The following is an 18,967-nucleotide window of genomic DNA, read 5'->3' as shown; positions in this document are numbered from 1 at the left end:
CAGATTACGGGTTAATGTTTGAAGTTAGGTGTCGGCGATGTTAGGGAGGGCAGATTAGGGGTTAATACTATTTATTATAGGGTTAGTGAGGCGGATTAGGGGTTAATAACTTTATTATAATAGCGGTGCGGTCCGGTCGGCAGATTAGGGGTTAATAAGTGTAGGCAGGTGGAGGCGACGTTGAGGGGGGCAAATTAGGGGTTAATAAATATAATATAGGGGTCGGCAGTGTTAGGGACAGCAGATTAGGGGTACATAGGAATAATGTAAGAAGCGGCGGTTTACGGAGCGGCAGATTAGGAATTAATAATAATATGCAGGGGTCAGCGATAGCGGGGGCGGCAGATTAGGGGTTAATAAGTGTAAGTTTAGGGGTGTTTAGACTCGGGGTACATGTTAGAGTGTTAGGTGCAGACGTAGGAAGTGTTTCCCCATAGCAAACAATGGGGCTGCATTAAGAGCTGAACGCAGCTTTTTTGCAGGTGTTTTTCAGCTCAAACAGCCCCATTGTTTCCTATGGGGGAATCGTGCACGAGCACGTTTTTTAAGCTGGCTGCTTCCGTAAGCAACTCTGGTATCGAGAGTTGCAGTTGCGTTAAATATGCTTTACGCTCCTTTTTTGGAGCCTAACGCAGCCATTCTGTGGACTCTCAATACCAGAGTTATTTTAAAGGTGCGGCCAGAAAAAAGCCAGCGTTAGCTACGCGGGTCGTTACCGACAAAACTCTAAATCTAGCCGTCTGTCTATGTAGAAAATACACACACACTACATATAAAGTATATATGGCTAAAAGTATGTTGACCCAGCTGTTTGACTACCACTGTTGATTAGTTGACTGGCAGTTTTCACTCGGGAACATAGGTTCTCTGTGGCTCCTTAGCATTACTTTAACTATGTGTTTAACACATTTGTGGGGGTTGATCTCATTGAGTTGGGAGTCGCTATTGTTAAAATGACATGCTGTAATGAACTAAAGGAAGTAATTGATTAATTTGATTAATAAGGTAAATAAAATATCCTCTTGACTAAAAGGTCTATGATTACGGTCATTTGACCAACACCGGTCAGACTTTTACCTATAACCCTTCTGCTGGGGTTTTTCTGCTTTTCGTTTTAAGGATATTACAATAAAGTGTGTTTTTGGATTGCATTTTTTACTTTTTTTTTTTAATCCTCTTGTCTGTTCAAACTGACATACTACTTCTCCCTTTTCATAGATGACAAATAAGAAAGGAATGTTTAAAGCGTTTATAACCAATGTATTGTTGAAACACTCACAATACCTGTTTTTCTTGTTTCAGGGCTTGTGAAATTTACTGGTATGCAAATATACTACTAAAGACTCTTGAAGATATAAAATGCCATTGTGTGTTGAACAAACACTTCATTCAAGTGACTATTAAAGGGACAGTCTAGTCCAAAAAAAACTTTCATGATTCAGATAGGGCATGTAATTTTAAACAATTTTCCAATTTACTTTTATCACCAAATTTTCTTTGTTCTCTTGGTATTCTTAGTTGAAAGCTTAACCTAGGAGGTTCATATGCTAATTTCTTAGACCTTGAAGGCCACCTCTTAAGAATGCATTTTAACAGGTTTTTCACCGCTAGAGGGTGTTAGTTCATGTTTTTCATATATATAACACTGTGCTCGTGCACGTGAAGTTACCTGGGAGCCGTCACTGATTGGCTACACTGCAAGTCTGTCAAATAAATGAAATAAAGGGGCAATCTGCAGAGGCTTAGATACAAGATAATCACAGAGGTAAAAAAATATATAAATATAACTGTGTTGGTTATGCAAAACTAGGGAATGGGTAAAAAAAGGGATTATCTATCTTTTAAAACAATAAAAATTCTGGTGTAGACTGTCCCTTTAACTTGGAAGTACAGAATGACTCTTATCATCTAATTTCTCTTCTTAATACCGACTACAAAATTTTAGCTAACATTATTTAAAACAAACTTAAGACAATCATAGGAGATATAATACATATGGATTAGACAGGTTTTATGCAGGGCAGAACCTTGCAGAAAAATATTAGAACGGCCATGCTGTTAATCAAACACTTCTTAGCACAATATAGAATTAAGTCCCACAATCAAAATTATATTACCCTACTTACTGTAGACGCAGAAAATGCGTTAAATTCTATATCACGTATTGACTGCATTAAATAAGTTTGGATTTTTTTGTAATTTCCCTAATTTTATTAAATTAAATCTATCAAGACAGATCTCTTATTTAAAGGGACGGTCTAGTATAAATAAAACTTTCATTATTCAGATAAGACTTTTAATTTTAATCAACTTTCCAATTTACTTTTATCATCAAATTTGCTTTTTTTCTCTTGGTATTCTTAGTTTAAACTAAACATAGGTAGGCTGATATGTTAATTTCTAAGCCTTTGAGGGCTGCCTCTTATCACATGCTTTTTAAATCTCTTTTCAACACAAAGAGACAGAAAGTACACGTGGGCCACTGTGTTCAGGCACAGACAGTTATTTAAGATTTAGCACAACACAATGCTAAATTTAAGACAATAGATAATAAACAGTCATGTGATCAGGGGGCTGGAAGAAGGTTCTTAGTTACAAGGTAATCACAGAGGTAAAAATTATATTAACATAACTGTGTTGGTTATGCAAAACTGGGGAATGGGTAATAAAGGGATTATCTATCTTTTAAAACAATAACAATTCTATGGTAGACTGTCCCTTTAAGTGTACATGAAACTCTTCCCCCCAACATAATACTATAAAAATGAACAAGACAGGGTTGCCCCTTATCGCCATTACTTTTTAACTTTGCCTTAGAGCCCTTAGCAGTGCTATGTAGGGAAAAGTTACAGGGGATCTTGATTGGCAAAAAAAGATGTATTCTCTCCTTATATGCAGATAATATTCTTGATTATGTGGGTAACACAAGGAAAAACATATCATGCCTTTTAAATATTATTTCCGAATTCAGTAATTTTTTTTGGTTACAAAATTAATGTAATTAATATAATATAATTATAGAGCTGCAGAATCTGTTGGCGCTCTACAAATAACCAATAATAATAATAATAATTAATCTTAACTACAACTTCTCTCCTATGTGGCAGAAATGTTTCTCATGCCTTAAAAGTTGGTCAAGGCTCCCCCTAACTTTGTTGGCCAAAATTACTATGATTAAAATGATCTTATTTCACAAAATACTTTTCCTGCTGCAAAATATTTTTATGCTCAGCAAGGAAACACAAAAGTTTAACTCACACTGCTCTAAATTCCTATGGGGTAAGGGTAAACCACGCATTTTGATAGATAAACTCTCCCACTCTAAGGAGGACAAGGGGTTGCATTGCCAAACATTAAAGGGACACTGTATCCAAAAATTTTCTTCCGTGATTCAGATTGAGCATGAAATTTTAAGCAACTTTCTAATTTACTCCTATTATCAAATTTTCTTCATTCTATTGGTATCTTTATTTGAAATGCAAGAATGTAAGTTTAGATGCTGGCCCATTTTTGGTGAACAACCTGGGTTGTCCTTGCTGATTGGTGGATAAATTCATCCACCAATAAAAGTGTTGTCCAGAGTACTGAAACCAAAAAAAAGCTTAGATGCCTTCTATTTCAAATAATGATAGCGAGAGAACGAAGAAAATTTGATAATAGGAGTAAATTAGAAAGTTGCTTAAAATTGCATGCTCTTTCTGAATTACAAAAGAAAAAAATTGGGTTCAGTGTCCCTTTAAATGTATGACCAAGGTAGCTCTTGATTGGCTTACAAGTGTCGATTATATTACGAGACACGTGGAAGAAGAGTCCTGATCTCCCCTTACTCTCTCAGGGCATTACTACACTCAATTAAAACTCAATATTCAAAGGAGAGATTACCAAAATGCACTATTCAAAATATACTGCAAGCCTGGAACAAAGTCTGTAAAATATTACATATTGAAACAGATATGACCATTTATCATTAGAATTTGACTTGGATAAAAGACAATACTTTGCATATCTACAAGTTAGACATTAGTCACATTACATAACTAGCCGTAAATGAATAGATAATAATATCTGGTCCATGGACCTGTATTCTATTATCAACTGTTATCGCTCAGGGATCTATTCTATCTCTATGATGTATAAAATTATAATATCTCAGGATGCTACGGAAAAATTAAATTGTCTTTTCCAGAAATGGCGCATTGACTTTCAGGATCTAAATTTTGATCTTTTCAGAAAAAGCTTCTACACGGTTGCTAAGTACACTCCTGCTATCTAACTCAGAGAATCACATACTAGGTTAATAAATAGATCATATATTATGCCTAGTAAGATGGTTAAATGGCATACCCATGGGAATAATCTATTTTCTAGATGTAGTGCTCCTGAAGCAGACTTATTGTATGTCTTTTTCCTATGTCCTAAACTTGAAAAAATTTGAATGCAAATTGCTTACTGGCTTAATGGATTTAAAAAAAAAACCAACAAGAAAATAGACAGATGCACCACTGAGGCAGAACAATAGCTAGAAAAACTTCCATGCTTGTCCACAAGGCCAGTGTCACTCAGTGTGCTGTCTCTTTTTGCACACTATGGCCTAGATTTGGAGTTCGGCGGTAGATGGGTTGCTAACGCCACACGTGTTTTATGTCTAACGCACGGCATTGTTTGACTCCGGTATTTAGAGTTAAAAAAAGACCATCTAACGATGCTCCTAACGCGTGTATGTCACATGCGTAATACTGCCCGCGTAAGACAGTCTCCCATAGAGATCAATGGGAAAGGAAAAAAATAGCTTTTTTCACCTAACACTCGATCTCGCGAGAATACGCACAGCTCGGTCATATGACGCATACCACATCATGCACAACAATAACACGCCGCAAATGTCACAACAACAATCAATCAACAAAGCACACAAGCATTACACATTCACAAACGGGGGGATTTGAAATAAAATTTAATACGGGGAATACGCATATACTTTAAGATGCGGAAAATCGCAAAATAACAACAAGGAATAAAAAATATATACATACACTAGAAAAATAATCGCATTCAATATCACTATATATTAGGACAAACATACATATACAACACTTCACTAATAACACACCATCGCAAATTCACATTTAAAAAGAATACTATTGGACAATGTTAGAGAAAACGACCACTATGACATCATCGCATTCTACACATTCCACAAATACTAACTCAAAATGAGCATGCGCAAATTCACACACCTAATACACATTGCACTAATATTAATTGCTAATAAAGCACACCTGAACACTATTTACAACGGAAATTGGTACATCATTAAACATTTACACAGGGAATATAAGCACCACACAAGCAGGGCTTCTTTGACTGTGTTGCTGTTGGGTCTTTGGAGATTGGAGGTTTAATATTAGAGAGTTGGTGCATTATTGTGAGTGAGTTAGTGTTAGCGTGAGAGAGTCAGTTGTTAGTGTTATCGTGAGTGAGTTAGTGGGAGTGGGAGAGAGTCTGTTAGTGGGAGCGTGAGTGAGTTAGTGGGAGTTGTTAGTGAGAGTTGTTAGTGGGAGCGTAAGTTACTGGTAGTTAGTGAGAGTTAGTGGGAGTGTTTGTTAGTGAGAATTAGTAGTAGTGTGTTAGTGAGAATTAGTAGTAGTGTGAGTTAGCGAGCAAGTGATTTTTCTGTACACGTAACACATTTACACGCAAACACATTCAATACATACATACACTTATCAATAACACTACATACACTCCATACCCCCTACCCCCTCATACTACACTCCATACCCCATTCCCTGTAGTCCCATTCCCTTTCATCCCATTTACTCTTATCCCATACCCCATACCCATCCCATACCCATCCCCTAGTTACATTTAGTTTACATATCCTCCTTTTAGTCTTCTTCTTCTTTTGGTTTATTTGAATACTCCTTACCCTCTTTGTTTTTTTACATCCCTCTCACACTTTCAGCACTTTTTTTGTCTTTTTAGTTCTTTATTTTGACCCCCTTTCATTTCATCACACTCACTTTTTTTTTTTATTATTTGGGGTTTAGTTTAGGGAACAGATGGAGGCGAGGCAGGGGAGAGGTAGAGGGGGGAGGAGAGGGAGGGGGAGAGGAACAGGGCAGGAAGGGGGGCAGGAAGCGGTGGTGGAAGCGGTGGGTGGACCCAGCCACTTGGTTCAAGATGAACAAGTGGCTGGGCCCAGTGGCGGACAGAGTAGGGCTTCACAGTCCGGGAAACAGAGGGCATCGTCTCAGGGGAAGGCCAAGGCGACTAGGGAGGCGAGGTTTTCGATGGAGGAGAAGGAGGCCCTCATAGAGGCCTATATGGCCAGGTATAGGAGGCTGCAGCACCAGAAGACTACCCCGACTGACAAGAGGAGGCTCTGGAATGAGATAAGAAATGCAGTCAATGCAGTGGGTGGCCGGAACAGAGATCTTGATTCGATAAAACATCGCTACCGGGACTGTAAGATGGATCTCAAGAAAAAGTTAAGTCTGGAGGCCCGACATGCCGCAGGAACCGGTGGTGGACCTGCCCTGGAAATAGAGTACTGCCGATGGGAGTAAATGTTGCGGCCCAGCATCTCCGAGGTGGAAATAGTCGGTATTGGAGGAATTGATACCGGGAACCTGCCACTCTCATCTGACGGTAAGCTCATTGAACAATAATTTCACATACGAATGTATTTCAAGGGACACTATATGCAAACATTTACTTTCATGATTGAGGTAGCGAATACAATTTGACAAAACATTCAAATGTACTTATATTACCTAATTTGAATCATTCTTGAGATATATTTTAATTAAGAAATAGCCATGCACACGGTGAAACAATCACAGGAGGCAGCTATATTCAGCTAACAATCAGCATCTTATAAGCATATTTAGATATGCTTTTCAGCAAAGAATATCCAGAGAATGAAGCTAATTAGATAAGAAAAGTACATTAGAAAGTTGATAATAAATGTATGCTTCTAAATCATGAAAGATAAAACATTGGGTTTCATGTCCCTTTAAGGATCAGATTAATGCTATAACGTTGTTTACACGCATTCAATTACTTTGCGGTTACATCAGTATCTAGGCTATAGGTTAGGTGTGCATTTAAACAGACTGAAAACAAACGCGAAAACATTCAGATTGACCAGAGATATCACAAACACGGTTTTGAAAAAGCGGAAATCGTATTGATTGTTTGTTAGATTTCAAAGTGGATTAATGATTCTGCATTTGTAATTGTATCGTAAGCTAAGTCATTTAAAGCTTGATTTGCAAATATGCTAATATATACATTTTTTTTTTTTTTTTTAAATATACAGAGTCTGGGGAGGAGGCAGCACAAGAAACACAGCCTCATCTATCTCCCCGGGATGAGAGTGGTGGGGAGGAATTTCCACTTCGGAGGGAAGAGGCCCCCCGTGACGAAGAGCGCACAGAAGCTGATGAAGAGGCCCCGGAAGCAGAGGAGGAGCACGCGGAACCAGAGGACCCTCAAGGACCCGCACCCCACCGTGCACGGGCACCCCGCCGTGCACGTGTACCCCGCCAAGCACAACAAGAGGAAATAGCGGAGGTGCGGGTTCTACTGGACTACATAGACCAGATGCGTGACTCCCGGATACAAAATATCGAAGGCCGCACTCGAATTCTTGATGGACAAAATCAAATAATTGAAGGACAAAACCAAATAATAAACATACTCAATAGAATCGAACAAGGCCAAAACAGAATCTTTAATCTGCACCAAGAGATGTTCAATTTTTTCCGGGAGGCGCATGCTGGTCTACCTCCTGGTCCGCCTCCTGCTGCTGGGCCTCTTGCTGCTGGGCCTCTTGCTGCTGGGCCTCCTGCTGCTGGGCCTCCTGCTGCCGGCCCATCTCCTCCTGCCGGGCCATCTACTCCTGCCGGGCCATCTACTCCTGCCGGGCCATCTACTCCTCTTCAGCCATCTCATCCTCTTCAGCCATCTCCTCCTCCTCTTCAGCCAGCTTCTCCTCCTCAGCCATCTTCTCCTCCTCAGCCATCTTCTCCTCCTCAGCCATCTTCTCCTCCTCACCTTGGTCGTCCCAGTACTCTTCCTTCCACTCTTCCCACAACATCTCCAAGGAGAACTCTTCGGAGTCGGCAGTTGCCCCTCCCAGAGCCTCAGCCCCGTGGGAAGAGGGGAAGGAAGAGGAAGTAAGTATTTATTTTCATCTTTAATTTTTTTTTAATTTAATGTGTAATGGATAGGTATGTGATGATGTGGTTTTCATACACTTGTGGACCACACTCTGTATATAATCTACTTCTATGGGACCGGGTCCATGGAGGCAGATTGTTTGCAGAGTGTGGGTTATAAGTGTGTGAAAACCACATCATCACATACCTATCCTTGTTCATGATATTGATTGGTTTCTGTGATGTGATGTCCAAACTGTTTCCCGAATCGCAAACAAAATTACCATTACAATTATCCATGATGGCATATTACTGTTTGAATGCCAATAACACAGCTTAAAGGGACAGTCAGAAAATTATTGATTACAAAGAAAACACTGTATTACGCATTATCAAGTTGGAAACAACAAAACATGGAGAAATACGTGTGACTTATGTGCTTAACCTTGTATCTATGCCTAGGAAAAATGACCACTTATTTGTTGTTCTGACATAACAACCTTTTAGATATCAATGATCAATACATGGTAAATAATATGCTGTATGAGCACAAGGTTTTACATATACAAATGCTATCCAAATGCCCTCTAGTGGTCAAATTGTATAATGATTACATGCACTCTTCAAGCTCGAAGAAATGAGCACACGAACCTCATAGGTTTAGCTAGCAAATTTAAATAAACAAAGACAAATGATTAATTTGTGAGAAACCTTTGATATCATTGATATTACAAAATTGACTTTTATAATAATGCAAAACATTATTTGATTTCTAAACTGTCCCTTTAACAAAATTACATATGCTAACACATATTTGAAGCTTGTTGGTATATCTACATGTACTTGGTCAAAAATTAAATATTGAAATCAGATTTATATTGACGTGTTAAATAAAGTATATTTTCTTAAAGAGACATTATTGTGTTAATTTTTTTTAAGAAAGACATTTGTTTGAACAATGAATATGGTTTAAAGTCCTTTTAGGAGTGGGGGGTGAAAATATGCTAACAATAATATATTTGAAGATTAAACAATGTGGAACTCATACATGATACAAAAATCAACATTTGCATTAAAGGGACAGTATACTATATTTTTAACAGAACTGTATGTAATAGACACTACTACAAACAACAAGATTAACATATACTGATATCAATATTACAAAGCTTCAAACACTTTCAAAGAAAATCGGGTTAGCTCTATTGAAAATATAGATGAACCCCCATTACAACCGTAAAACAAGACAATACCCCATCATTAACATATGAAAAGACCCTTTACACAAATAGGAGAAAGCTGGAGATGGTACTCACATGAAACTTAGAGGCTTGGCGAGGAGTCTGATAATTAATTACATTTTCTTTGAACAGAAGCAAAATGAAACGTGTATTTGTTAAACAATGGACTATCTAACTAGAGACAAAATAAAAATTTTTGATTTATAATGTGAGTGTCTAATGAACCTTTAATAAAATTTACAACGAAATTACATTTAGAAGAAGTCGGCATCATATATTTAGCATATGATAAAGCTAAATGCATATTGATTACTTTATTCTAACACAATAGCGCATATTTATTAATTAGATATCTTTAACATTAAAAACAACAGTCATTTTTCAGAAAAAGGAACATATTGTTGACAAACATATTAAACAACATGGACTATAGAGATTTGCACTTGCCTCGAAATATCATATGCATGAAAACAATTTGCTTTCGTTCGTTTATTCAACCAGACATCCAGCAAAAGAGAATGTGGTGGTCTTTATCAGCTACGGTCAACTATGTAACATGATGCAAATAATACATATTCTCAAGGTTTTTAAAATTGGCTGCAGTCACAAACGTGTTTAACGTGCACAAACAAATATTGCGGGACTACGTAATCCAATCATACTTTTTTTACCTTTGCATGTGACGTCTTAACATGGCGCTTCCTTGATCACGTAAGAACGCCATCCATTAAAAGGCACATTCTTGATCACGTAAGAACGCCAAAAAAAAAAGGCGCATCCTTGATCGCGTAAAAACGCCATCCAATAAAAGGAACATTCTTGATCATGTAAGAACGCCCCAAAAAAAAGGCGCATCCTTGATCGCGTAAAAACGCCATCCAATAAAAGGAACATTCTTGATCACGTAAGAACGTCAGTCAATACAAGGAATCATTGGACAGCCTGGCAGGTGACGTTTTGAGCAACATGGCGCATCCGAGATAGCTGAAAAACCGCAGCCAATACAAGGACTCAGTTGACAGCTTGGCATATCACTAAAAAACGTATTTATATTTTAGGAACTAGTATGTGTCTAGATTGCTATCTAGGAATGTCAACAAATCATGAATCATCTTTTCGGACTTGACTGTCCCTTGAACTATAGCTATGGTGTATATCTTTAACATTTAAAAGATACACATGAGAAATACATATACCATTGATGTTTTAAGATATGTTTTGATTGTTTTGGAATAACAATAATGATACATGGATTAATTAAACGTGTAATTTATTCAAGTTTAAATATGGTCAGCCTACCTATAGCCATATATGGGAGGAGAATTATTTTGTTAACATATTTTTAAAAAAATATTCATCATCTAAAATATTTGCTTTACACACAGAGATTTATTTGGTTACACTTTTAAAATAAGATAGAATAGAAAATGAAATACATGTGCTGTCAACATTACAATAAGATTGTTTATTAATAAGATTATATGTCCTTGTTCATGTAAAAAGGACAAAAACGCTTTAGAAATGGAAATACATTCATTAACAATTGTGCTCACCATCCCTTAAAGGGACATTATTTTGTTTTTAAAAAGCAGATACACATAGACAATACTATTTCAATAAAATGAACACTTTACAGGGATTATATCATTGTATCAATCCTCAGATCATTTGTTAAAGGTGCATCAATTCATGCAGAGTTTCTAAATACACACATGGATGTGAAAATTGAAATATACATATATACACAAATAACAATCTATATATACATATATAAAAAAATTACTATGCTAATCATAATCATGCAATGATAAAGCTAAGAGAAAAATATATAAAGACAAATAATAAGATTACATTGGAGATGTTAATCTTAATGTCATTTACAATTGTCTTACATATATGATTTTTAATATAAAAATATTTTTGGTAGGTCCCTTTAAGGATCAACAAGATAAACTAGAGCTTTAAAAAAATAACATGAAGAATGAGGACAAAGAATCGTGCAATTACATGTCTTTTATTAGTATGTAAGAAAACATCAACAACGTTTAGAAATAATCTTGTAAAAATAAGGAATATTTGAGCCATATGACAAGGTAACAGAGTGCATCACAGTCCATGAAGAGAGTTACCAAGGGCCACCATAGCCCCATTGGAGACATATGACAAGGTAACAGAGTGCATCACAATCCATGAAGAGAGTTACCAAGGGCCACCATAGCCCCATTGGAGACATATGACAAGGTAACAGAGTGCATCACAGTCCATGAAGAGAGTTACCAAGGGCCACCATAGCCCCATTGGAGACATATGACAAGGTAACACAGTGCATCACAGTCCATGAAGAGAGTTGCCAAGGGCCACCATAGCCCCATTGGAGACATATGACAAGCTAACACAGTGCATCACAGTCCATGAAGAGAGTTGCCAAGGGCCACCATAGCCCCATTGGAGACATATGACAAGGTAACACAGTGCATCACAGTCCATGAAGAGAGTTGCCAAGGGCCACCATAGCCCCATTGGAGACATATGACAAGGTAACACAGTGCATCACAGTCCATGAAGAGAGTTGCCAAGGGCCACCATAGCCCCATTGGAGACATATGACAAGGTAACACAGTGCATCACAGTCCATGAAGAGAGTTGCCAAGGGCCACCATAGCCCCATTGGAGACATATGACAAGGTAACACAGTGCATCACAGTCCATGAAGAGAGTTGCCAAGGGCCACCATAGCCCCATTGGAGACATATGACAAGGTAAAAGAGTGCATCACAGTCCATGAAGAGAGTTGCCAAGGGCCACCATAGCCCCATTGGAGACATATGACAAGGTAACACAGTGCATCACAGTCCATGAAGAGAGTTGCCAAGGGCCACCATAGCCCCATTGGAGACATATGACAAGGTAACACAGTGCATCACAGTCCATGAAGAGAGTTGCCAAGGGCCACCATAGCCCCATTGGAGACATATGGTAAAAGAGTGCAACAGGCACAACAATAAACTTTTAAAAAGGCCAAATGGCAACAATAAAAAAAAACCCATCAACATGTGGACGGAGGATTCTTATCTGCCACCTTGGAGCATCTCCAGATCCTCCACTTACTGGTCATCCTCTTCATCATCCTGTGCATGTCCAGCTCCAGATTCAGGCCTTGAACTTAATCGCATAATTTCACGCAGTCAAGTCCTGAACCCGGAGCTGGGCCTGCATGGTGTCGTTCATCCCTCTCAGGACAGCTGCGTTCCTCAACACGGCCTGCTCTACTCTTGCTATACCTTCTAGCATGAGCCATGCTGAGTCACAGCCTAAAATAAAGAATAAATTAAATATTAATGATAATTGCACAACAGACGAAAAAAATAGAAAAGATACATTGTCATCATAAAGACAAATCATTCTTTACATCAATTAGTTTAAATTTATTCTTTACACATGAATTATGTTATTCAGACAGACCGAAATCATTAAAGGGACAGTTTACTCAAACATGTTGTCCCCTTTAATTGGTTTTAGATGATCCACTTATACAGCTTGAGTGTATCAAATCTTGTTAAAGGATTTACATTGTACTTACATTAGCAATTTAAATATTTTAATTATACTGTGGTAGGCACACCTATCCTTAAACATTTTGGCATTGAGGACAAGCTGTGTAAACATAGCAACCTGAAGAAATTACATTCCCACTGGGTTAGACAAGAGATAATGTATAAACATTTGTACATTAATTGTTGGATCCAAGTAGTGGTGATTGGTATATGTAGTGATATCCAATTAAAGGGAAACTGAACCTAAATATGTAATTGACTGATTCAGATAGAGCATGACATTACAAATATTTAAAAATTACACATATTCTTTAAATGTTTGAATTCTATAGCTAGATTTTGAATGCAAGAATGTCACTTTTTAGGGCAGGCCATATTTGTTTATCAACTTTGTTTGTCCCTGCTGGTTGATGGATACATTCAACCAACAATAAAGAAATGATGTCCACAATTATTTTATTTTTTAAAATAATTATAGGCATTTCTTTGTTTCAATAAAGATATCAAGAGAATGAAGAATAATTCATAAGAGTAGTAAATTATAAATTTGATTAACATTGCATGCTCTATTTGAATCACAATAGAAAATATTTTCCTTCAGTGTACCTTTAAGTATCTTATAATGTTGATTTTGAATGATACTTACAGCTGTGCCTGGGAAGGACAATCCGACACCCAGGACAATGAAGGTTGAGACAGGGGGGAGGGATGGGATTGGCTTGGGAAGGGATGGGATTGGCTTGGGGAGGGATGGGATTGGCTTGGGGAGGGATGAGCTGATGCTCCGGGGTAGGCCGTACAGCTGGGGAGTGGGGAGTTGGGGTCTGGGCAGCTGTACGGGCCATAATACGGGGAGAGCGGCGAAGGGGGTTGTATGGGCGTTTTTTGGGAGGGGCAGGAAATGATAAATGGGAAGGGCCGGCAGGGGTCTGGGCATGGGCAGGAGTCTGGGCATGGGCAGTGGTCTGGGCATGGGCAGGGGTCTGGGTCTGGGCAGGGGTCTGGGCATGGTCAGGGGTCTGGGCAGGGGTCTGGGCATGGGGAGGGGTCTGTGACTGGTCAGGGGACTGGGCAGGGGCGGAAACCAGATGACCAGAAGTGGTGGATCCATCTGAAAATTTAATAAATATATATTAACATCTCATACATCATGAAATCAAATCAACGCATTTCAAATTGATTATGTTTTCAATATACTTCGAAGTGTGTTTGAATTTGTAAACAATTATGAAATGAGGATATGGTATGCATATAGGCACTCAGATGAATATCAATTACTGTCTGTACAATTATAACATTATTATTGTGTTTTGGCCTGGAATATGCATGTGACATAATGATGGCATGAATTATACATTTTTAAAAAAAAAAAAATTTCATGCTGCCTGATATAGAAAGGGGGCAGTAGTGTATTTGAACAGACAAATAATATTCCTTTTTAAAGTGCAAAAGCTGTAGACTTTGAATGTCTTCAATGAAATGATTTAAAATAAAGCAACATGTTGGAAACATGATAGATATATTTCACATATAATTAGACTCCAAGGCAGCCTCTTCCTCCTCCGTCACATATGTTAAATCAATCTCTGTAAAACATAACATGTTGTGTACACGTTAAGAACAGATATTATAACATATGTTACTGTTGTTCAAAGACACACATCAATGTTGCATTAAAGATATACACACCCAAAGTTATGATTTACATCATTTTGATGGAGCATACAAATTACATTAGATTTGTTATTCTCAATGATTCATATTTTCGATGTATTGTTTGTATTAATTTACAAATCATAAAAGCATAGTACATAGAACATTTAAGATTTCTCATGTGTGTATCACTTGATGACTGTTGTCAAAAAAGAACATGGAAACAAACATATGCTATACATCTTCTGAATAACAAATGTGTAGACTAATAAAGTTTTAATTATTAATCTTTCAATATTAAAAGAAAATTAATATATAATCAGAAGAGAAAATTATATGTTTGTTTCAAATGTTATGCTTCATCAGAATCATGCTCATAATATTGATTACCAATACACCTTCAATGACATATAAATGAGTCAATGGACTTACCAGGAGACCGCAAAGGCGGCTCTATGTCACTGCTGGATTCCTGTGGGCTCACCACACCAACTCTCTCTATGAATGATATAGATATATATTAGGAAACACATTTGGGATATCACTAAATCACATCTGTATCAAATTTTAAGATTAATCAACTTGAAAATGTGAAGAATAGAGCAGTCATTAAACCAGAAAATGCTTGATTGAATCAAGGGGATTCTGTTAAAAATGATGTATTGAACATATGTTTAATTTCAGACTATATTAGACATCAAACTCATCTCATACGGTGCTATTGCATATCTAAATATACCCATTGATCAATGTTCTTAAAAGAATACACACAAACCACATTTTGAAGAGCAGCTGTTGACAAATCTAAACAAACACATGTGGCACATTGAGCCATTTGTGCAATATACAGTAATCTTGTTTAGGACACAACACATATTTATCACAATACAAAACCAAATTGATTAGTACAAATATGTAATCATGGTGCTGTTAGAGTATGCTGATATCTATAAAGTAACTCCAACAGTGAATATGTGAATTATATATCAATATTGTTTAATCCAAAGAATGTAAAGATGAATGAATCTATTGTTTATTAAAGGGACACTGACATGATTAATTTAAATCATTGATTTCTCTGTTCAAACTGTTCAAAATGATTTAACATTGACTCCTATTATAATTTGAATGTTGCTACATTTTAATCTTAAAGGCAGATAAGCAATATTGTATTCAATAAATATTGTTTGTTGAAGGTATCCACCAATCATCAATAAAAACCCAGGTTGTTCAACCAAAATTGAGATGCAGATAAATGTACATTCTTGATTTTAAAATACATTTAGCAATAGAATATTTCACATATGATGATAGTATTATATTTAAATATTTATTAATATTGCATACTCTATCTGAATCACAACATTAATAATTGTAGATCAGTATCCCTTTAATATAAAATTATATTGATTTGACAATGTTGGTGTTAATGAATTCTCTACTCCATATGTTGATGTAATGAATGGGATTGAGCATGCAATTCAAATCTAATATGTTATTTAAGGATATCCGAAGAATTATTTAATTTTCATCTATTAAAGGGACATTACATATAAATATTGAACAATGTGGATTTAGTATGTAATGTTCTGTCCATGTTTCTAAGACAAATGTCAATTAAAATGAGACATACCATACTGTGACAAGCCCTGCCTTAAGGATCCAGCAGCAACATCCATATCTGTAATATATTAAATGAGGATTGCATATCATTAATACAAATCATGCCATGTTTAAAATCTTTACATTATTAGCAAATCAATTTTAAACTATTAATCCTTTGGTAGTCCCATGAGTTAATTGTTTCCTCAATTCAATTCATGATAAATATATCCTGTACTCTTATTTTCAATCAGTTGTGTTGTTTACTGTAGCTTTAATTATTTTTTGGTGTTATTTCATTCTCATCAATTGATGTGCATATGTTATAATTTATTTGGATTCTTCTTTTTTTATTATGTATAATATTGAAAATAAGAATACTGTATTCTTCACATATATAATAATTCACATTTCATTTTGACCAACATGTATAAAGCAATGCCACTTACAGCAAATCCATGTTAACGTGTATGCGCAATTCCATTTTCGCGATCATTGCGCAATGATTCAAATCGGAATTACGCATCCGTCATTTGACCAACATGTATAAAGCAATGCCACTTACAGCAAAGCCATGTTAACGTGTATTCGCAATTCCATTTTCGCGATCATTGCGCAATGATTCAAATCGGAATTACGCATCCGTCATTTGACCAACATGTATAAAGCAATGCCACTTACAGCAAAGCCATGTTAACGTGTATGCGCAATTTCATTTTCGCGATCATTGCGCAATGATTCAAATCGGAATTACGCATCCGTCATTTGACCAACATGTATAAAGCAATGCCACTTACAGCAAAGCCATGTTAACGTGTATGCGCAATTCCATTTTCGCGATCATTGCGCAATGATTCAAATCGGAATTACGCATCCGTCATTTGACCAACATGTATAAAGCAATGCCACTTACAGCAAAGCCATGTTAATGTGTATGCGAAATTCCATTTTCGCGATCATTGCGCAATGATTCAAATCGGAATTACGCATCCGTCATTTGACCAACATGTATAAAGCAATGCCACTTTCAGCAAAGCCATGTTAACGTGTATGCGCAATTCCATTTTCGCTCTGTGACGCATATTCTGTAGAGCGCAAGACACATCATTCCTATTTCATGTGTCACTAATCTAAAATCAGATATCTAAACATCATATGTAGTGTATGTTGTGAGATCTGTATAGGTTTAGTATCTGACTATATACACATTTATTGCTTAAAAAAAAAAAAAAGATATTATATGAAGTTGGATAATTACCTGGTTCAGATTCTCCATCTCCTCCCAGGCCACCGGACGGAGAAGCAGCTGCCCTGGCCCCCGCGTCAGGACTTTCAGATCCCGCAGCTGGGAGGGAAGAAGAGGAGGCCGAGGATGGCGAGGATCTGAATCTTTTGGGGACCCGGAGATTGAGGAGCTCGCATAAAGTCACCTCATAAGGGAGTAGGTACAGTTTCCGCGGGGGCTCTCTTTTGCCACCTCTTTTACGGGCTTGTACCCAGTCCCTTATGAGGTTGACTTTTTTGGTTAACCGCAACCTCATATCTCCGAATCTCCTCATGATCTGATCCTGGGTCCTCTGGACGTCACACTCCAATCTAACCGCATTGGTGATAGACTCCCAGAGGGCCTTCTTAACAGGCGCATCTGTCAACCTCCTCTTGTTCCCAAACAGCTGGGGATAAAAGTCCTTGACGGGGTGGACCAGTGCAGCGCTCTCCTCCTTGGTGAACCTGGGAGCTGACATGCCTGCTGGGTTGTCGATTTTTTTTTTAAAACAAAATCAGATATACTGCCTGCAGGCATTAGAGAACTGACAAAGATGGCAACGTGTAATGGACTTTTATATGGTGAAGTAAACATGAGATGCACCATGGGACAAGTTATCTGTACATCTGATTGGATAAAAGTTTGAAATATTGTTAGAATGTCTGTGAGACCATCCTGACTCAAGTTGTGTTTGTGTGATGAACTCTGATTGGCCGTTCCTTAATGTTTCATATCTTAGTAACTTCCTTACACATACCTCATGGTGGTGCTGTAACTTCATTTTTCATGTAGACTTATTTGTAACTCATGGGCCTGTCATGCGTATATGTGTGACGCAGATTTAATATCCGTGATCCGTTAAATATTAATGATTAAATTTTATTTAACATCTAATACTGTCACATTATTAATGTTGTAGACATTTCTCGGTTTAATAACGGTCTGTTTCTTTAATACAAATACACATTTAATATTGTATGTCTTTATTGTTCATAAAATCCATGTATTGACTTATTGTGAAGTATTGATATTGCTCTATTAAATGTATTTCATAATGCACATTGATTGTGTGCTATTGCGTGACATTAGACTCTAATGTTTAAAGATGCTAATCTGGTGTTTCAAGATGCGTTTCACACGCAATATTTCTGAATGTTCAAATTCAGGTTATGAGGTCATTCACTTGGATAATCTGTTTATAAATGTTAAACTACAGGTTTGTTTGTTATTAGTAAATAAACCTTGAGCTTGTATTTGTCTGAAGTGCTCATATATGTTATTGTGCAATGGCGTCTTTATTTTTAAATAGACATTACAAACAAACAATTGTATCAAATGATCTGTAGAGATAGAAAATTGTTTAGACTTTAAAATGTAAATCAATGTATCTTAGTATTTAGATATCCTCAACAGAAGAAATTTAAATGCACATGGTTGAGACAATCACATAAGGCATCTCTGTGCATCCACCAATCTTCATCTACT

This window comes from Bombina bombina, chromosome 4, assembly GCF_027579735.1.
Source record: "Bombina bombina isolate aBomBom1 chromosome 4, aBomBom1.pri, whole genome shotgun sequence".
NCBI lineage: Eukaryota > Metazoa > Chordata > Amphibia > Anura > Bombinatoridae > Bombina > Bombina bombina.
Note: the sequence above shows the minus strand (reverse complement) of the source record.